At 37.5% G+C, this 22956-nt stretch overlaps 1 protein-coding gene across 4 annotated transcripts in view; it reads right to left on the bottom strand.

Annotated features, from left to right (window-relative positions):
• ERBB4 (erb-b2 receptor tyrosine kinase 4) overlaps positions 1-22956 on the bottom strand; it is a 1252881-nt gene that overhangs the window by 145184 nt on the left and 1084741 nt on the right. The gene's annotated exons all lie outside the window — the stretch shown is intronic.

The raw sequence follows: 22956 nt of genomic DNA, 5'->3' as shown, positions 1-22956 counted from the left end.
CCCTCCGGGCATTCTAAGAACTTCAGCTTGCAGACCACCTGTCATGGGACTTCTCAGCTGCCATGATGGCATGAGCCAAGTCACCCAATCAATTCCCCTTCATATATCTACATATCCACTCTATCGATCTTGTCTCTCTGTAGACCCCTTATAGAGGGGCAAGGAATAAAGAATGGCTGAGGCATTTGCCTTCCCATTATAACTTTGACCTGCATCTCACTCTGAATTCTTAGCAGTCAGATGAGTTTCTGCATAGCCTATGAACTTTAATTAGGGTGCTTAGGCCCACAATGCAACAGAAAATCAACTTCCACACCTGTTCTCTACTCACTCTTCTCCCACCCTCGAAAGGTAGGGCATCAGTAGCTGTTAAGACAACTTTGATATTAAGGACAAAAGCTTTTTTGATTCATCAGTCTCAGCAACACTAATTTCATTTAGTTCTAAAGACAGAATAGTATAAATATACATATAATGGAAGGGTGAAACAGTCACTTAGTTTTTAAAAAATTACCCAGAAAATAAGTGCAAAAATTTAAAAGGATAAAACATGCAATTTCTGTGTTTGTCATAGAAGCTCACTTTGTTAAACTGGTTGAAATTTCTCAAAATAGTGAAAAAATTTTCCTTTAAAAATAGTTATGAGTAAAAGCTTTATAAAACCATGTAGTTTGGCAACAGGAGACACAGGAACACAAGATAATTATTAAGTATTTTCCAGGGGTAAGAAATGTTAAATTGTCCACTTTCTTAAATAAGTTATTCATTTTTAAAACATTCTTATTCAAGATGAAAGCTTTAGATATCTAGTTTCTTTTACTTTGCTATAACTTCTATTCAGGAAAAAAGAGATAGTAGTTGACGAAAGTATGTTTTCTTAAAGTGCATTCCTGTGATATTAAGATAAATATAGCTTTCAAACACAACATTAAAGTCCAACTCATTAAAAATACTTTAGTGAATTTTAAAATTTATGCTTGTAGACTACAAAATGTAGCTTGAACTGAATTAACATCCCTAAAAAGTATAATGCATACAGAAAAATGAAGATTGATATTCAGTTCATATTTTATCAATTTATAATAGAATAAATATAAAGACAAATTTTGTGTAAATTTCTATAATTTTTCTTTACTCCAATCATTTTCTTTTTTCTTTTTGACAGGCAGAGTGGACAATGAGAGAGAGAGACAGAGAGAAAGGTTTTCCTTTGCCGTAGGTAGGTTCACTCTCCAATGGCCACTGTGGCCGGCGCACCACGCTGATCTGATGGCAGCAGCCAGGTACTTATCCTGGTCTCCCATGGGGTGCAGGGCCCAAGGACTTGGGCCATCTTCCACTGCACTCCCTGGCCACAGCAGAGAGCTGGCCTGGAAGAGGGGCAACCGGGACAGAATCCGGCACCCTGACCGGGACTAGAACCCGGTGTGCTGTCGCCGCAAGGCAGAGGATTAGCCTAGTGAGCCACGGCGCCAGCCTACTCCAATCATTTTCAAAGACCATTTTTTAAAAATCTGGATCCCTTTCCAGATTTCTACAAAACTCTGGGAATCAAAAGAAGATTCAAGATATATACAATGGGGCCAGTGCTGTGGCTCAGCAGGTTAAAGCCCCAGTCTGCAGTGTGGGCACCTAATATGGGCGCCAGTTCAAGTACCAGCCACTCCACTTCCAATCCAGCTCTCTGCTATGACCTGGGAAAGCAATAGAAGATGCCTCAATTCTCTGGGTCCCTGCAGCCATGTGGAAGACCTGAAGGAATCTCTTGGCTCCTGGCTTCGGATCGGTTCAGCTCAGCTCTGGCTGTTGTGGTCATTTGGGGAGTAAGCCAGTGGAATGGGAAAATTCTCTCCTCTGGCTCTACTTTCTCTGTAACTCTGTCTTTTAAAAAACTAAAATTGGGGCCGGCACTGTGGTGCAGCAGGTTAACACCCTGGCCAGAAGCGCCAACATCCTGTATGGGCACTGGTTGGAGACCTGGCTGCTCCACTCCCAATTTAGCTCTCTGCTGTGCCCTGGGATAGCAGTGGAAGGTGGCCCAACTGCCTGGGTGCCTACACCCACCTAGGAGACCTGGAAGAAGCTCCTGGCTCCTGGCTTCAGACTGGCACAGCTTCGGCCGTTGCGGCCAATTGGGGAGTGAACCATCAGATGGAAGACCTCTCTCTCTCTCTGACTTTCAAATATAAATAAATAAATCTTTAAAAATAACTAAAATAATTGTTAAAAAAAGATATACCACAAATTGTTCTGTTGTCTTGGAATATAATTCATCTGGCTTCATTTAAAGGATCGAGTGATTTTCTCTGTCCACTAGATAGATGATTTGGTGTCATACTAAACATGTCTCCCTCCAACCTTTCTAGTGTAAAGGTAATGCCGTCTAAGAGAGAAGGTTGAAAAAAATAGGGGCTTTAAAAAATCACATTGTCCTTATCATGATTTAATGTTCTTCAAGCAGTGGAACAATTCTTTTTTAACCTAAAAACTTAAATGTTCAAAGTTCTTTCCATAGCTTATTGCTATTTACATAGCCTCAATTCATTCAGCACAGTAGCCATTGTGATAATACTGTTTTTAAGTTTTTGAAAGTCTTTATCACTTATACTTGATTTCATATATTGTTTTCTTATAAACATCCTAATATACCCATAAGTGATACCAAATGTCAATTAAGATCCAGACTAGTAAGTCCTGGTGATATTGCTGATATCAAATTTATTGCCTTGTATAAACAATTCAAGCTCATTTTGCTCATTAAGTACTATTATCATGATACCAGCACCCACAGATCATGTCCCTGAACTATGTGCTAATATGTATGAGATATATTTGTATCTTATATGAGAGTACTTCAAAAAGTTCATGGAGAACAGAATTAAAATATAAATTTATTTTGATATTAAATTTTTGAAATAATGCATTTTTTCAGAATATACAGTTCCACTAACTTTTTGAAGATCTTCAAATTATATTGTTATATAATCTTTCCCCACATACTTTGAGCCCTTCTCTGTTAAACACTGTGCTGGGTGGTATAACCACAGGCAAGTATGTGATGGAAGAAAGACATAAGCCTCAGCCATTCTCACTCATTCCCCAAAAGATAGATTAACATTGGAATGTATTCCTTGCCCTTGAATCTCAACTGGGTCTCACACCCTATTGCCTTTACACCCTGCATTCTTTTCCAGGTTCCCAAGGCCCCACACCTGAAAGACCTATTCCAAGAATTCACCTCTGCTTGTTACCCCCACCCCACTCCCATCCCTAGCCCTCCTAAAATATAAAAAGGCCCAGCCCCAGTTCCATCAATGTGCACGCCAGCAGTAGGTCATCCACCTCTACGAATTTATTTTCTATGAATTAATTCATTCTGGCTATAGATGCGTATACTGCCTCTGCTCTATTCTGCACCTCTTTTCCTAAGAGTATGTAGTATAGAGCAACTTGCACAAATAATTAAGATGTAATAGAATACATCAAAAAGATATTTAAGTTCTATTAAAGCATCCAGGAAGAGGAAAACACACGATGGGAAAAAATAAGTTTCTGGATAATACCAAAGAAGATAATTAAATTTAAGCTGTTTTGATTTCTATACAGGGTTATTAGAAAAAGCTTTTCAAAAGACATTAAATAACTTTCACGTTTGCTCTGTTAAAATCCATACATGAGTTATGTATTCTTTTAAAAAAAATATATGTTTATTTATTTGAAAGGCAGAGTTAGAGAGAGAGAAGAGGGAGTGACAGAGAGATCTTCCATCCACTGGTTCACTTCCCAGTAGCTGCAACATCTAGAGCTGGGCTGGTCCAAAGACAAGTGCCAGGAGCCAGGAGCTTCTGCCAGGTCTCCCATGTGGGTGCAGGAGCTCAAACACTTGGACCATCTTCTGCTGCTTTCCCAGGCAAATTAGCAGGGAGCTGCATCAGAAGTGGAGCAGCTAGGACTTGAACTGGAGCCCACATGGGAAGCTGGCACCACAAGCAGAAGCTTCACCTGCTGTGCCACAGAGCTGTCCCTGAGTTTTATTTATATATTTATACACACACACACACACACACACACACACATATATATATATTACTGTGCAACTTCCACTGATGTATATTTTCCTCTTTTTTTTTCTAACACTTCTTTGTGCTAATTGTTAAATGTATCAGTTTCATCAGTGTTATCATTGTGAAGCTCATCAGTTTCCCACTATGTATAAAAGGCATCATTAAACTCTTACTGTGCATCAGGCACTGTGTTAAACTAAGTTCTTTGCACAGGTTAACCTACACATGTAATTTCTTTACACATGGTGAGTTAGGTTAACGCTCACAATTCTACAGGGAAATACTTGTGTCATCACCACTTTACAAATGAAGAGTCTGAGATTCAGAAAGATTAACTAGATCAAAGTTAAAGATACTAAAAATGGGGGAGGCAGAGTCCATATTTTTTACATCAGTATTGATACCATTACTTAGGTTCTTTTGATTTCTGAGTTCCATCATGAATTATTAGCTTCATTCCACACAGGAACTCTTCATCCTCTTTAATAAACTGGAGCATAGAAAAACATACTTCAGGTCCTTTACTTTTACCTATGGAAGGAGATCTGCTTACATTTATAGCACACATAATTGGGGAGTGCCTTAGGCAGAAAGACAAACATAGCTCATGGCCTGCAGGTTGTTGGAATAGTTTCCTCGGTGCCAGAATACTTGGGCATCAGAATGAGGCAGTCTTGTGTGACTTCCCCTGGACATTCTTTGTCTGTAATAGTGAGGAAAGCTCTCTCTTCACTCTGGGCTTCTAGCTGTGACACAGTAGAGTGAAAGAAGGGGGAGGAGGTTCTAACTGAAATCCAACTTTCACATCCCTCTTGTTTTTTTCTGCATCCCTTGTAATTGTGATTCAAATGACTTCCTAAGGTTCTTTTCTATAGCTTTGCCATACTTTGGATGACTCCTCTTATTAATGTTCAGTATGCCATAGGAGCCAAGGTCGAGGTTGAACAGCGGAATAATTCCTGATTTGCACGCTTGAGGCACACACACACACACACACAAAGATAAAGGCATTACTATGCCAAAGGGCTTAGTTTATTAAAAATACAGTCAGAAATTATTGTTTATAAGAAGGAAAGGCCAAAGTAATGCAGTCAGAGCCTTATGCTTTAGGAGTCCATTAACCTCTGAATTGGAAGTAAATTAGCATTTTTGCCATTTATTTTTGGTGCAGTAACTCAAAAAGCACTTTATTAAACATAATCATTTATCCATCACCAAGTGATTGTAGAAGCCATATTTTCTCCTACTTTTAATACCTGTAGATCTTTTGTTGAGATCATCATTTATATACCTCATCAAAACCCCCTAAGGAATCAGCCTGCCTCCCCGGACATAGATATTTTGCATTTGGGATGCCAGATCAGAAAAAGAACCAGCAAAAGATTTTAAATGCCCATATCTCACAGACAACTCTCTAATATCATCTAAGTGTATCATGGAATACTATTTATAATTAATATCTGCAATATGCTTTCATAATTTCACTTTATAACTGATTTTATTTGGCTTATATGTTGGCCAGTTGTTAACACATAAGATCACTTTGTTATGACCAATATAAAAAAAATCCTAATTATTTCATACCACATTTATTTCCCCCGGTCCTTTATGTCTACTTTCATGCTAAGATATGCACATATATACTCTAATATTGTACCTTACTGAATTTATATACTATTGAAAATAGCAGGCAAGTCAAAGGTTGTCCTGAAAACTTGTATTTTCAATTTTATTTAAACCACTTTAGGGAATTGAGGATTTATTTGACAGCTTTGACTGAGTGGGCAAGGTAGTAAAATTCTTTTGCTTAGCTAAAAAAAAAAAAATCCACTCTATTTAAATTGAGTCCCCTTTATATTCTTAAGAGTGCGTTTTCATGTGCTTCAGAATTATTAATTACCAGCACTCCCATAGGAGTGACCTCTTTGGGGTCCTAAAACACAATTTTTCAAGGATATGCAGTTAATTTACTCACCTTATCTGATTCAAAGTAGAGATTTTTAGATTCACTCAATCCCAGTGGGGAAAAGCACACCCTAGACAGTATTCCCCCGTTAAACAACTCTTATTTGAAGAATTCAGAGAGTATGCAGGCAGAATAAGGTGATCGCATTTTTCCTTCCTATGTTATATGTATTTTGAAGATAGAAAAATTTAGACCTTACAATGTAGCAATTTCTGTTGACAAGAAATTCAATTATTGGATTGCAAAGGGGTTGTTTTGCTGATAAAATGCCTGATTCTAGTAGTCTGCTCCAATGTTTCTTCACTTCATAAATTGTTTATCAGCCTTTCCTACACACACCAGTAGGGAAAACAAAAAAACACGGCGTTAACTCTGATGCAGCAGCATCGGTAGTTCTGAGAATACCATTTCTGTGGGTTGCATTTTCAGTCTTTATTATAACTCTCCCTTGCCTACAATTCAATTTCTTTTAGACCCATATGGTGCCAATTTCTTGAAAGCTTATTGTAGTAATATTAAAAATCTCAATCTAAATATCAAATTAGAAGCCAAATCATAGGATATAAATCTATGTGGGCTCACAAAATTTCCCCTTCAGGCTTTGAGATTCTAGTAATTTATTTCTTTGTTTCTTATGAGGAATAAATTGCTTTTAATGCTGCATTTCATAAAGGGCTTAAAATGAGAGGATGTCCTCCAAAGTATTTGACTTTTGTGGTATTTTTCAAAACAATCATATCTTTGAAAATCTCAATATTTGAGCAATGATAAAAAAATTGCTTTGGGCTGAAATTCTGTATTCTGTATCACAGTCCACAGGAAAATTTCACAGCCAAGTAATAAACCTGGAAGATATGGGTTTATAATGGAAATGTTGACAGACTCCAGCAGACCCTGCTGTAATATCTTCAATCTGATTTAAAAGAGGTTTCCAATAATGCTTTTCCAAGCCAGTCTTTTGGGGTATACAAGTTTTTTTAAAGGCTTTTCCACTATCTCTACCTCAATGATTGATGAAAATGTGTAGAACTTGTGGCCAGACACCTCAAGGCACCTGTGAATAAGATCATGGGTACTTGTAACAGGAAACCAAGCATAGGGAGACCACTGTTCTTTAAGAAGCCACCCAGTTAAAGTCCCACTGCAAAAAGATGTGATAAAATGACAGGCCACAGCTGTTAAATGGATTATATTGGCATATACTCAGGTGATGGAGTAAACTATTACCACATTTAGTCACATTTAACAGAAATATTTTATTGTAGGGCAATAGTAAGGATAGCTGTGACTAACATAGGAATTATAAAAGCATATAGGTCATTCATTACATTATATTCTGTGCTCTACCACATTCTCCACTAAGGTATGGTACAAACTTTGCTGAATATGACAGGATGTAGGAAAGATTTCCTTCGATTATCTGAGATGAAGAACCAGTTAGGCCTGAGTGCTATCAATCTGAAGTCACTGCCTTGCTCCATCTCTGGAACTGTGCAATATGGAGAGGCAGTGCTTGGAAAAGCTTAGATAAAGCTGAGAGGAAGATTATCAGAGAAGAATCATGTTCCATATTTATTATCTTGGTGACTTTAAAGACATAATGTGACCTATGTACGTCTCAGTGTTTTTATGAAAAATGGGAAAATATTAACAATAATAACAAAAGTGATGCTAACAGGTACTATGGGTGCTAGCATACGTCAAGCAGTTTTAGGTTCATTACATATATTAATTCATTTAAACATGTAATAATACCCATCTCATAACGTTGATGAAAGAATTAAAAGAGGTATTCCATATGAAGCCCTTGCCATAATGTCAAGTGCATCTCCAATGCAAGTGTTAGTTAATTTTGTTATTAGAAGATTGATCTTGTTTCATGAACAACACTTAAGTTAAAGAGATATAAGGTCAATTATTTTTCATTATTGGTTCTGTTGTGAATTGTCACTGTAGATTTATATAAACCAAACTATGACAAGAGAACTTCTTTTTCCAAAATCCCTGATTGGTATCAGTCAAGGTTGGCCATATATCAGGTGTTCAGAGGAAATCATGTAATTCTCCTAATCCCACCAAAAATGTGTTATTTGTAAACTTTTGATTTAGGGATTACCCACATTCAGATTGGCCCTACATTCTTAAAGTTCATAATGGAAACTGAGACATTTCAAGTTGATCTTCTGACTTATATGACAAAGTTTTAAAGAAATAAACATTCTAAAATATTTACAGCAAAATATTGACAGCTAGGCTCTTGACATTTTTAATAGAAAAGTAAAATAGAAAACTACAGATCATAAGTATACAGCTCAATGGAATTTCACAAATGGATTACACCTGTATAACCAACACCCAGGTTAAGAATAGTACTGTTATCAAAGAAACCATCCCATAACTTATGAATATCTTTGCCCCTGTATAGAAATTAGTTTTAGAATATTCTTATTTAGTATTTAATGTATTCTGTGTTAAAGCTTTATAAATTTATTTTATTTTAGTAGAACAGCTTTGGTAAACCTTAATACAAACAAGAAAGGACATAAAAATACAAGGGAGTAATCATTCATTTTATTAAAAAATATTTCTTATTTTTGGGCTCAACTAAGGCTGGCATTTAATCTACAAGGGACTTCATAACAAAATCCTTGGCTTAAACCTTATGTACTACAATTTCTAATAGAGCAGCCCATTAGTAAATGGTATTCAAGCTAATGTACTTGCTTGGGGCAGTAATTATCAGAGTCCCTAGTTCCAGTCCTTGCCAGTGAATATGAACCAGCAGTGGCTGATGTAGTATTGTAATTATACAATTAGCCTTGTCAAGGCATAGAGCATTGGGAATAGCAAGATCTTGAAGCTTACAACGTGGCTGGCTGATAGATGACTATCATTAAGCTCATCCTTTGTTCACTTTGTGATGAGGTAGATACTGAGCTTAGGAAAAGACTCCTTAATGAAGGATAAAATACTTGACCCATGGCCATTTTTCTTCATGTTCTCATAACTGCACAGCTCACCATTTCTCTCCCCAGCTTAAAATATATTCTGTTCATCTCTCAACTTAGCCTGATGAAAAATAACAAACAGTTGTCAACAAGCCCTTTCTAATTGCTCAAATTTACATGATGCAAAGCAAAATTTGAAGCAATATTGTTTAGCTTGATACTTCCAAACATGATAATAGTGGCTCGCAAAATCTTACATTCATTTTCATGTACTTGTATACATTATTAAGTTGAGCATTTTGGAATGTTGGCGACATGGAGCTATGGTCAAAACTCAAATTCTTCCTACTCATCTATCAATAGTCAAGATATATAAGTTAATACACACATATGCATATATTTATGCAGACATGCATGTTATGTGTGCATATGCATATGGGGTCATACATATAAATTATGCTGTGTTTTGTTTTGTCATTTATGATAACAAAGAGAATTATTCAAACTTTTTGAACTTTCTAAGAAAGGAGAAGATTCATATAAAACTTCCACTTACTTCTCTCAATCACTTTGAGCCTGTCTTCATTATTAACCTAATTTTCTCCCCTACTGGTTCCATGCCCTTCTGGGTTTGATTGGGCTATCTTTCTTCTGCAGCCAGTGACCTGCTTAACCACTTTTCTATGGTAATTAGAGGTTGCAGAAGCAGTAGTGTAGATGTCCCCACTAAGTAAATTGTAAGAGGATCTATTACTACCTCTTTGATTCTGTTGTTGCCTTCTTTCCCCATTACATAACTGCATAGATTCAGGTTGTGCTTCAAGCTATTGTGCAATCTTTAAAAGATGTCATTTCAAGTGAGAATGTCAAACTATTGATGCTAGAATCAAGCAGCATCCAGATTATTCTATGTTCATTTTAGTATACAAAACACAAATTTGGAAGATATTTAAAAATCAAAATCATAAATATTGATCTTGGCAAGACTTGAAGGCAATTAAAGTAGGAGATGGGTGTGGGTATGAAAGGATGGCATGAAATACTGAAATAGTTCCCTATGTACACTGTGATAGTAATTATATGAATCTATAGATGTGATAAAATTACATAGAATTACATGCACATGCACACAAATGAGTTCATGTAAAATTACGGAAATCTGAATGAACTCTTTGGGCTGTAACAGTGTTGATTTCCCGATTGTAATGTTGTACTACAGCTATGCAAGATGTTATCACTGGGGAAATTTGGTAAAAACAAACAAACAAACAAACAAAAAAACTGGGAATCTCTTTCTTTTTTTAAGAAATTCTCATGGATCTACAATTAATTAAAAAGTACTTTATTCAAATTGTTATAAAAGAACTATAAGGAGAAAGTTGGATAATGGTCATGTGTGGAAAAAATTATCTGTATTTTATTTTCATTCCCACCGTGGCTTCTCTGTTTGCAAGAAAATCACTTGTTCTCATTCTTTGCTTCTCCTATCTGTAGCAAAAATGCAAGTCCTATCTATCTGAATTACTGTAAACATCTTGAAATACATGGTAAAAGTAGCATTGCATACATGCATCTAAAGGTCATGAATATATAACACATCTTCTGGACAGCAATATTATAACACTCATCTACCTCTACAGTTTTAGAAACGCAAGCCATAGGGAAGCAATAAACTAGATATGCCACTCCTGCCACTTTGATTTTGCATTTGAGAAAATCACTGTGCTCCTAAAATCTTACCACAATACCAATCCTCATATAGTCATGACAAATAAATGTAATTGTGAACACTTTACACACATGAAGTATAATTTAATCCATTTGGATTGCATAGCTTTCTTATTTTTTTGTCAAAAAAGTACATTAAAAGAACTAGTTACACTGAAAACAGAAGAAATTAAGTTCTTTACTTTCCAGATGTGTATGGGAGCTGAATGAAAACGTTTGCCATTTACAGAAAGGAGTAACTTACAAGCAGAATTGGAGGTGCTCAGCATGCCAAACAAAGCCACAGGCAAAACAAAGCAAGAGGGAAGCTTGCTATTTTATAGGTTAGACAAGAAAGAACCTAAATGACTTCATCTCTAAGTTAGAGACCTTCATATTTCATGCAAACCCCAGGAAATAATTAAGCCTTCAGTGCAATTCTGGGACCTGTGCTCTAAAAACTGCCTCAATAAACTTCCTTTTCATCTGGTAGTTTCAGGACTCTCTTTTATCCCTTACTACCTTTTATAGATCATCCTCCTTTAAGGCAATGGGAATTTGGCACATAAATAAAAAGCATGAGATTGTTTCTGGGAGGGATAAACATGATTCAAACTCAGCCAGGTGCTTTATCACCAATCTGGGAGGTTGCAAAGTTATCAGACATTCTGATAGAAAGACTGAGAAGGAAAACCATTGGAGGGAAGGGAGGATTTAAAAAAAATAAAAATAAAAACCTTAGGACAATAAATTTAAATACACAGAAGTATATGGGAGCAAAAATATGCTAATTGCCTCTCAATTAAATTCTATAGGTGGAAAAAAGTTCATTATATATTTTTTAAAAATTAACACAAGAAATATGTGACCTCATATTTTACACCAAGTCTTTCTGAGACTAAAGTAGTCAGTCACTCTACTCAACTTGCAAATCAGGGGTCCGTACATGTTGCAGAACTGAGGCTCAGGAGTGTTGCTGGCTGTCAGTGAACTGAAACTAGGGCATGCGAGTGGCAGGGAAGGCTATGAATTCATATCCTGCCACTCTCACTAAGAACTGTGTTCGTAAATGGACTGTGCCGCTTCTTTAAGCTTCAGCTTCCCCACCTCCAACAGAAGCGCATTAGATGGTCTCAGAGCCGGCCTTGTGATTACCAAGCGAGCCCTCGGGGTTCCACAAAGCCCTCTCAGTGCCCTCTTGCTGCTGCAGTGACAGGTTGGTGTGGTTCAGAGTTTAACTAAGGTTTCACATGAAGAACCAAATTTACCCCTTTGGGACATTTAGAATCTCTGAACTGGATGATCTTTTGGGTCTCTTCCTGCATCAAAATCTTCACAGGGCTTGATAATCATTTTTAAAGATTCACCAGCTCCACAAAGAGATTGTTTGAGTTCTTCCCATGTCAATTTTTTCCTTTTTTCTTTTTTTGACAGGCAGAATTAGACAGTGAGAGACAGAGAGACAGAAAGAAAGGTCTTCCTTCCGTTGGTTCACCCCCCAAATGGCGGCTACGGCCGGCGCTGCGCTGATCCGAAGCCAGGAGCCAGGTGCTTCTTCTGGTCCCCCATGTGGGTGCAGGGCCCAAGCACTTGGGCCATCCTCCACTGCCTTCCTGGGCCACAGCAGAGAGCTGGCCTGGAAGAGGGGAAACCGGGACAGAATCCAGCACCCCAACCGGGACTAGAACCCGGGGTGCCAGCCCCGCAGGTGGAGGATTAGCCTAGTGAGCCACGGCGCTGGCATCCTTTTTTCTTTTTTAAAAATTTTATTTATGTACTTGAAAAGCAGAAGTAAAGAATGTGAAGGAGACTGAGAGACAGACTGAAAGACATGCCAACTTTCTATTGCTTTCCTTTCCTTTTGTGTACACAGTAAAACACCTTATTAAGATAGCAGTTGTGTTTCAGTTTGCTGGTTTGGAATGAACATGAAAGCCCACATGTTTCTAGTCTGTCTTGCTATCTAAAATGGACTTTTAAGAATTTTTTTGTACTATAGAACCTAAAATTACAATTCCAGGGGTGGGCTTTGGATATAGTGCTGCTTGCAACACACATATTACATATTGGAGTACCTGGATTCCAGTCCTGACTCTGCTCTGATTCCAGCTTCTTGCTAACGTGTACCCTGGGAGGCAACAGGTGACGGTTCATGTGGTTGGGTTCCTGCCAACCAAGTTGGAGATCCAAACTGGGTTCTTGGGTCCTGGCTTTGACCTAGCCCCAGATGTTGTGAGCATTTTGCGGATAAATCAACAATGGGAAATCTCTGTCTTTCTGACTTTTAGAACACAAATAAATAATTTTTTAAAAAGATTTATGTATTTATTTATTTCAAAGGCAGAGATACAGAGAAAGAGGGAGAGAGATCTTCCATCCACTGGTTCACTCCCCAAATGGCCAGGATGGCTTGGACTGGGCCAAGCTGAAGCCAGGAGCCAGGAGCTTCATAGGGGTCTCCCACGTGGGTGCAGGGACTCAAGTACTTGGGCCATCCTCCATTGCTTCCCAGGCACATTAGCAGGGAGCTGTATTGGAAGTGGAACAGCGGTACTTGAACTGGTGTCCACATGGGATGTCGGCACTACATCCTATACTGGCCCATAAATAATTTTTAAAAAATAAAAAGTAAGTGAAATTGCCATTCTGAAGCACAAGCACTCAATAGATCAGCCTTACTAACATTGTGTCATTTGAGAAACTAACTTATTTTTTCTAGAAGTGGACATGAGGCTGGAACTTCCACATGCTGGAATAGTGGAAGAGGCTGAACACCACAACATGGAGGAAAATTTGGTTCTCCAAGACTGAAGAGGGAAGTGGACTCACTGGTGGGGGTTCTAGAAGGGACCTGGGGGTGGGATGGGGAAACCCCTGTCCCTACTCTTACTCTGTACCCAGAGCAGGGCTAGGCCTTGCATGAGATAGTGTATGGATGGAGTCCCAGGCTCTGGGGCACTGAGCAACATAAGAAAAGGGTTTGTAGGAACTTAGTCTGTATGGACAAGGTGAATTGCATGAAGTAGGACCTGTCATCCTGGTCACTTAGGCCAAGTTCACCATAGAGAGAGCCATTCCACCCATCCCCCACCCCCTGCAAAGCCTAACATAGTCCAGTGAAAATCCCAGAGCCACCCAACAGATTACCCATTGACGTTAGATCCAGAAGGAGTAAAACTCACAATCCAATAAAAAAAGGCAGGAAAACAATGATTTGCAAGTTGTATAATTGCACATTAAGCCTTTGTCTGCAATGTAAATCAAAATATGTTATTTCAAAGACAAAGAAAAAGAAAAAAGAAACAAAGGAAAGAAGGAGGGAGGGAGGGAGGGAGAAAGGGAGGGGAGAGGAGGGCAGGGAAAGAAGGAAGGAGAAAAGAAAGAAAAGGAGGAAGGAGAGGAGGGAGGGGAGGGCAGGGAAGAGGAGGGAGGGGAGGGCAGGGAAGAGGAGGGGAGGGAAAGGAAGAGGAGAGAAAGGAAGCAAAGGAGAGAGGTAGGGAAGCATGGAGGAAGGAATATCATTCTATTCTTAAATTGCCAAAATAAGTAGATAGGGGCTGGTGCCCTAGCAAAGCAGGTAAAGCTGCCGTCTTCAGTGCCAGCAACCCACATGGAAACAAGTTCATGTCTCGGCTGTTCTTGTCTAGCTCTCTGCTATGGCCTGGGAAAGCAGTAGAAGATGGCCCAAGTCCTTGGGTCCCTGTGCCCACAAGGGGGACTCAGAACAGGCTACTGGCTCCTGGCTTCAGATTGGATCAGCTCTGACCATTGTGGCCATCTGGGGAGTGAACCAGGATGGAAGACCTCTCTCTCTCTCTCTGCCTCTATGTCTCTGTAACTCTGCCTTTCAAGTAAATAAATAAATCTTTAAAAATATAAATAAATAAAATACATAGAAAAGAAATGTACAGATTTCTGCAAATATTCACTGATTATGCTATCCAATGAAAAAATTTACACACTGCATCTCTAGGAAGTACTCAAGGACTTATCCACGTTTTTTAGTTTAGTTCCTTATTCTTATATTAGTTTGCATTATGACCCTGTGAGAGTCACTGAATATATTTATCCTGAGTGACTAACACCACTGACTTTCTCAAAAGGTCCAGTGATTAGGTGGGCATTTGGCCTGGTGGTTAAGACAACACTGAAGACATCTGTGTCCCACATGGGAGTAGCTTTATTGGAGTCTGGGCTCTGCCCATAATCCCAGCTTCCTGACCTTGCAGACCTGGGATTCGACAGTGGTGGCTCAGTGATTGGGTTCCAGTCACCCACATGGGAGACCTGATTTGAGTTCCTAGTTCATAGCTTTGCCCCAGTGAGGATCCACTGTGGGCATTTGGGGGAGTGAACCAGCAGATAAAAACACGTCTGTCTATCTCTCTCAAATAATTAAATGTTCTAAAAAGATCCAGTGACAATCCGTCAGTGCATGCAATTCAAATTTAAATAACTAGTAAAAGTATAAGCACTAGTTGCCATTCTTGTTTCTTCCAAAAGTTATTAGACTACAAAATAATCTCATTTTAATTTTAATTTTGAATAGTTATTTAACAAAGTTTGCCTATGCTTCTACTAGTATGACTTCTAATTTCAATATTAATCTTCTTCTCTGCCTTTATAAAATATAAGCATTTCTCTGATCCAAAACATACCCAAAGAATCCATTTAATCAATTGGTATTCACACACTTTTAAAAAGTCCTAAAAATCTTTATCATCTTATTAAATATAAAAATTAATGCCCTTTTCTCTTTTCTCTTATGTTACTAGTGCTCTGCGCATGACTGAGTCCATAGCTACCCATGGAGTCTGGTCTTCACAAAAAATAACACACAAATGTGAATTCCCAGTTCATGCATTTACCAGGCACCACTCAGATTTTATTCTCACTTTCATTCACACAGAAGGAAATGGCTGTATCAAATGGGAAATGAAAGCTTCCTGTTACTCTGTGTAGGGCTGGCTAAAAGAATATTTAAAGGAGTAAAGAAAGACAGTAAATGAAGGTTCTGCTCATGTAACCAAGTCAAACTTTAAGGAAGACATCACATCTGTATACACAAGAGGAATCTGTTCTTTAATACAGGAAAATGCTTTCCTTCCAATCATTGTCAACTACATTTTTGGAATGAGAGAAGGTACTCTTTTAGCTTACTTTTAAAACAAATCCCACACTTCCACCAATGGCAAGAAAAATAAGGTGCATAGACACCCTTCCATGGCCAAAAAAATATCAATTTTTGCTAGTTCCTTTTAAAAATAGGATATGGACAAGAGAAATAATTTGTGGATTAACAAAGTGAAGCAGGGAAGGAATAAAACAATGTTAACTGAGAAAATCTATTAAACTGGCCTAAAAATCCTATTGACTCTTAAGGCAATACAAGTTTTCCCAGCAAATACATATGTCAAATCAATCTACTTGCAAAAATATTACTGAATTATTGCTATTTGTGAAAAAAATCACCAATCTGAATATTTTAGTTAAAATAGGTTAATTATAATTCTTTAAAATATGGAGCTATTCCTATTTCGATTTCCTTATGAAAGAACTTTAAGTTTGGGTCAGTTTACAGCTTAATCAGGAAATCTATAGATAATCTTGGAGGATACAGTAGAGCACTGACATATCTTTAGCATTCTCCCTTCAACTGGATTAAATGGCAAACTACCAACAAAGCTGAGGATGGTGTGCGGGATTTGTTGCAGCTGTTAAGATTCTGTTTGAGACATCAGCATTCTATTTTGGAGGACCTGGATTTGAGTCCCAGCTCCACTTCCCTTCTAGCTTCTTGCTAACACACACCCTGAGAGGCAGGGGTGAGGCTCAAGCACTGGGGTCCCTGGCACCTGGCACTCAAGTCTGGGAGATCCACATTGAGTTCCAGGCTCATGCTTTGTCCTGATTCAGCACAGACGTTTGCAGGCCCAGGGAGTGAATCAACGAATGGAAGATCTCTGTGTCTCTGCATCTCTCTCTCTTTTAAAACAAATAAAATATATAAATTATCTAAGTTTCTTAAATCCCTGGGGATCCTATACTTGAATTAAACTGCAAATCAATTATGGCACCAGAAGAAAATGACAAGTAAAACAGGTCAGGAAGGCTCTGAAGGAGGTTTTGGGATTCTGAAAAAACAAATAGTGGCCTACATTCTAGGTTTTGGGCTTTAAAAATATAGTGACAGCAAAAACAACAATGTATAAATAATATTTTTCTTAAGAGTCAGGGAGTAAACTTTGCGTAGTAATAGGAAATCAAACCAATATATACCTTCCAAGCTTGAGGCTGAAATGTCAGAATTTTCTCTCTTTTCTCTTCTTCATTAAAGGACTACTGAATCTAAGAATTACCCCCCGATCAGCTCACTGATAATGTTTATCAATATTAAAAATAATCTAATTATTTTTTTTAAAAAAAGATTGATTTACTTATTTTAAAGGAAGAGTTAGAGAGAGAGAGAGGGAGAGAAAGAGATCTTCCACCTGCTGGTTCACTCCCCAAATAGCCACAATGGCTGGGGCTGTGTAGGTCCAAACCCAGCAGCCAAGAGCTTCATCCATGTCTCCCACAGTGACACAGTGCCAGCTCCAATAACCTAATATTCTAATATGAAAATTAGAAGCTAGGTTATAAGCACAAGTAGAACAAGTTCTTAGAAAAATGAGTGGAAAGCACACGAGGATGGGAGATTCCAAGTTCTTTCTTCCAAAGATCAGATATATTAAATATTAAATGTGAGATTTCCTCCTGCCTCCTGACCCTCATGGCCTAAGAACAGATGCTAAATCTTTTATAACTGGGGTTTAGAAGTCAGGTATTTAAAAAATTTCCTCAGTAGAGTTTCCTAGCTATACATGGATGTGTCTTTATATTATCATATTAGATATTATCCAAATAATCTAGTGTTCATTCTCATTTTATACTAAGCAATGTTCTTAGCATGTTACAAATATAATAATATTAAATATTTTCTACATGATTACTCTGAAATAATCTCTATTATTGCTTCCATTACAGGGACATGAGATTAGCTAGCTTGTCTAAGGCCTCACTGCTAATAGTGACTGAGATGGGACTTGAACCCAGGGAGTCTAGTTCTAGTGCCTTGGGGTTTGACACAAACCAGTGCAAATTAAATCTTTCAAATTCTTAATTTTTAGTGTCACAGTGATTAGTACGTATGACCCATGGCAGTTTACAGAATGGTTTTGAGCTTGTTTCATTGCTTCTGGAACAATAGAAACAATTCCTCCATCATTCATGTTCTCATGAAGATAATACAAAATATTATTAAAGATTGATATTTGTTTCTTTTATGGCCCTGTGCATGACATAACTAGAGATAGAATGCTATGCTTCTCTCTACTCCTCAAATCTAGAAATCTGTGGAAAGAAAGGAAGCCACTTACAGCTGCAGTGATGTGCAGATGTATGGAAAGGAAATGTGCAGAGTTTAGAGACCTTGTTGAGGAGTCAGAGTTACCTGTTTTGGAATCCAGGTGCATCAACATTTCAGTGTGTCCTTTTATACTTTACTTTATATTTTCATCCTGTATACACTGGGGAGATACAAAGATACTTCAAAATGTTCACAGAAAAATGGAATAAAGGAGTAGGTATGTGGCATGGCAGTTAAGCCGCCAGCTGAGATGTCCACATCCCATACTGGAATACCTTGGTTTGAATTCAGCTGCTGATCAGCTTCCTGCTAGTGCACAGCCTGGGAAGTAGGTGATGATGATTCAAGTACTTGGGTCCCGCTGTGGGAGCCCTGGAGTGAGTTCCTAACTCCTGGTTTGGACTTGGTCCAGCCCAGGCTATCATTGAGCATTTGAGGAGTGAACTAGTTGATGGGAGTACCTCCCATCTCCCTCCCTCCCTCCCTTCCTTCCTTTCCCTCTCTCTCTCCCCCACACATATAAAAACATAAATGAATAAATAAATAAGCAAAATTGAATTAACATACAAATTTATTTTGGAACACGATTTTAAAATCTATACATAGTTTTCCTACAATAACATTTCCTTAAACTTTTTGAAGACTCCTGTATGTAGATATTTTGAAATAAGCTTTATTTTTTACTCTACATCTCTGAACTTTTTGAAGTATCCCTGTAATGAGCCATATCTTCTACAGCTGTAGTAAAGATCAAATAACACAACATCTGAAGGACCAAGCAGACGACACATGTATAACACGTGCTTGATCCACATCCACTCAATCATTCAGTTATTTACCATGAAGTTCCTTCATTCTAAGTGTCCAAACACTGTTCAGAATTGCTCATTTATTTCCTACAAACTATTTGCCTAATTCATTAACAATGATTGTGAAAGAAGAAATTTTCCCCATTGCTAACTTGGATTCATAAAGTACCAACATGGCATATGGTATTACATGAACATTAAATAATAACAAGCTCTGCTCTGCTTACCAAATTAAATCCATTTCTAAATGGAGCATATGTAGTGTGATATGGCTGCCTATAATAAGCAAATTATCTTAGTATTTAAATTTGTGTTTTCTATTACATAAAATTTATGGAATGAAATCTATGGAAGAATGGAAATAAAATTTGGACTATGGATGAAATTTTTTAAAAATATTTAGCTATTTATATGTAATGATCACATAAACTACTGGTTCTATTAGCTGTGATATTTTAATCAAGTTACTTAAATTCTCTTTCTTTCTTTATTCATGAAATGGACTGAATATTAACATCTACCCCATAGATTTGTAATGAGATAAATAATTCACAAATATAAAATACAAAGAATAGTACCTTGTATGGAATAAGTGCTTAATAGTTAGATATAATTAATATTTATTTTGCATACTGTTAAGCTTCCCACAGGTATAACACAAATATCCATTATTTATTTTACATGATAATTGTTTCTTACTCCTCCCCATTTTGTGTAAAAACAAACAAAAATGGATGCAACCAAAATAAAAGTGATTACAACATCAATTTTGTTGATATTTCACATACTCCCATGAGCCTTTCTTGGTGAGAACTAGAAGCAAAGAAAAAGAATTATCTAAGTCACTGAAATATCTCTATGCAAAAACAGTTGTCTTTGACCATATTACTCCTACTTTACAGACATTTCCTAGATAATTCTGTTTTGCTGCTTCTAAGTGTACAGTTAATGAGGGTAGACTGTCTTCAAACACTCCATGTTGCAAGAGCTGCGCCAGAAACCTCACATAGGCGATTTTATTTAATCTTTATAACTCACAGTAAGAAGGGTATCAGTTTTCTATTACTGTAATTAATTACCACAAATCTGGTCACTCCAAGCAATACATATTTATTATTCTAGGGCTTTAATGTTTAGAAACTCAAAATCAGATTAAAATCCAGGTAGGGGCAGGCCTGTGTTCCATGTCTAGTGGTTCTAGGGAAGCGTGTGTTTCCCTGAATGTTCCAGCTCGAGGCAGCCTTCAGTCCGTGGCTTGTGGTCCTCCTTCACAGTATCATTCCAGCCCAGCTTCTGTCCTTACCTCCCCCTAATTCTATATATTTGGACTACGGATGAAATATTTGTATCGCTCCCAGACTCCTAGCTGGAGTCTTCATTTCCATCTTTATATTGTCTCTACCTCCCGATCACCATAAGAAACTGATAAGATCTCTTTTGACCCTGAATTGTATTATATCAATTCCAAGTTACAATATTTTAATAATTAATTTTTTGTGAAAGATTTAGTCATTTCTTTGAAAGACAGAGTTACAGAGACAAAGTGGGGGGAGAGATAGAGAGAGAGAGAGAGAGAGACTTCCATCCACTGGTTCTTTCCCCAGATGGCCTCAGCAGCCAGGTCTGGCCAGGCTGAAGCCAGGAGCCTGGAGCTTCCTCTGGGTCTCCCTTATGGGTACAGGGGCCCAAGATCTTGGGCCATTTTCTGCTACTTTCCTAGGCACATTAGCAGGGAGCTGGATCAGAAGTGGATCAGCTGTGATTTGGACCAGTGTCCATATGCAATGCTGGCATCTCAGGTGGCAGTTTTATCTGCTATGTCACAATGTCAGACCCCTTAACAAATTCTTAATGCACTTTTGATAAAAACCCAAACATTTTATGCTAAATTGGATTATCAAAACCATGTTCTATTGGGATATCCACAGTATAACTAATAAATCTGTCCCATTTGGATAATAAATTTCATAGTCCCCATATAGTCCCCATACCCATATTGGTATTGGCCTCTGTGACCCATTCTTTGCTTAAATAGACATTTATAGCCAAAGTTTTCTCCCACTTAGTGGGTTCTCTTCTTAGTTCTGCACTATAATTTAATTTCTTCAAATTCCAAACCAGAATATTTAATTCTATAATTAGTTGTTTTCATCACGGTGTACAGAGAGAAACAGGCTCATGTGGATATTGTTTAACCTTTTCTATCCCCCGTTAGCATAGATTCAGGTATATGGTAGATGTCCATACACAGTTGTTGAGGAATTAATTACTAAATAAATGTGCTTTATAGTCAGCAAGATGTAAACACATTGTGTGAATTTAAATAATAAAAGTGTGTTCAAGATATTAACTATCAAAGTTAATACAGACATAGAAGAGGTTACTTCTGCCCGGGAAGAAGAATTGACTAGGGAAGGCTCTCTAAAGGGAGAAGCCCAGTTAGTGCTACTAGATGAAGAAGGCCAGGTTATGTGAATCAGGAAGCTTTCAGGGGCAGGCATTTGACGTAGTGGTCAAGGTTAAGTTGAATTACCAGCATCCTATATTGCAACACTTGGGTTCCATCCCCGGCTCTGGCTCCTTACACGAGCTTTTTGTTAATGCAACAGCAATAACTCAATTGATTGGGTCCCTGCCACTCAATTAGGAGACCTAGATTAAATTCCCAGGTCCTGGCTTGGGCCTGTCACAGCCTCAGTTGTCATTTGGAGAATGAAGTAGCAGAATGAAGCTGTCTCTTCTGTCTGCCTCTCAAATAAATAAATAAAGTTTACAATAAGGAACTGTGGCAAACGACTTCTAAGCAGAGAGGATGGCATTTTCAAGGTAAAATGGTGCAAAACAAGATGATTATTCAATACATTCAAAAGTTTCTATAATTAGCATGTAGAGTGCTGCATAAATGATATATTAATGTCATAATCCATAAGGACAAAACCTAATTGTGAAGGAAATAACAGAATACACAGATAGCTAAGAACTTTGAAGTTTAGCTTTGTTTTTAGTTTCAGTGCTAGAATGACTTTAAAATTCCTATTGCATGTTTAGCTCACCTTATAAATTATAGAAGTTCTCAGATAAAATAAATCAGCCTTTGAACAGTTACATTTCAAATTTAATAACTATAAAGAATATTCACGGTTGAGAGTTTGTCACATAATATTCACAAAATCATAATACAGAGTCCACAAGGAAATTAAATTAAGATGTACAGGATATAGAACTATACTAGGACTGTCCCTTAAGTAATTTTTTGGGTTTACATTTTAAGATGAACATGAAATTTCTCTTTGTGATAACATATCTTTACTCAGTAAGAGATTATAAAAGTAAATAGGCCCAAACCACTGGGTAAACATTTTGAAACTTATGTTATACAAATGTAAAGGTGAAAATTATCAATCGAATGTATAAAATGTCAGATCATATATTGATTGAACAAACAGCTGATACAGTAAATTAAAACTAATTACAGCCTATTTATCTTTGAAGAGAAAATTTTCAGAAATATTCTCAGAGCATGTAATCATAAATGGTATCTTTGAATGTAAAGAATGTTTTTCAGAGGTTACACAATGATGGGCTACAAAACATGGATTCTTTTGAGGCCCTAGTGCTTCAAAAGTTTGAGCTAAGAGTTAAGTTGGAAGAATTCACACAAAAATCCATAATTCTATCCCTCTTGAAAAGTGGGAATATCAGATAACCCTGGTAATACTCCTCAAGCCACAGTGCCTGAGAGGAAATTAGATGTTTTCTATGTCACCACAGAGCCATCTCCCCGATTGCACCAGAACACTTGTCTCATGTGTGTTGCATGTCTGAGTCCTGTGTCATACCCAAAGCCCAATCATTAAAAATGAATGGAAAACATTGAAATGTCTAGGGAAATGTTTAGACTTTGACCATTTGTAATAGTAAGAGTTAAGCACACAGGGCATTGTAACAAAACCATCTAAAAATGCAATGATTAAGAATTCAACCTTCTTTTTTATTGGTTGTGTTTGTTAACCGGACTATACTAAAATGAAGAAAAAGTCAAGAAATCTAATAT

The sequence above is a fragment of the Oryctolagus cuniculus genome, chromosome 3, assembly GCF_051225735.1.
Source record: "Oryctolagus cuniculus isolate XC-2025 breed Fujian yellow rabbit chromosome 3, ASM5122573v1, whole genome shotgun sequence".
Classification (NCBI taxonomy): domain Eukaryota; kingdom Metazoa; phylum Chordata; class Mammalia; order Lagomorpha; family Leporidae; genus Oryctolagus; species Oryctolagus cuniculus.
The sequence above is the reverse complement of the archived record's forward strand: the minus strand, read 5'-3'. Positions and strand labels throughout refer to the sequence as shown.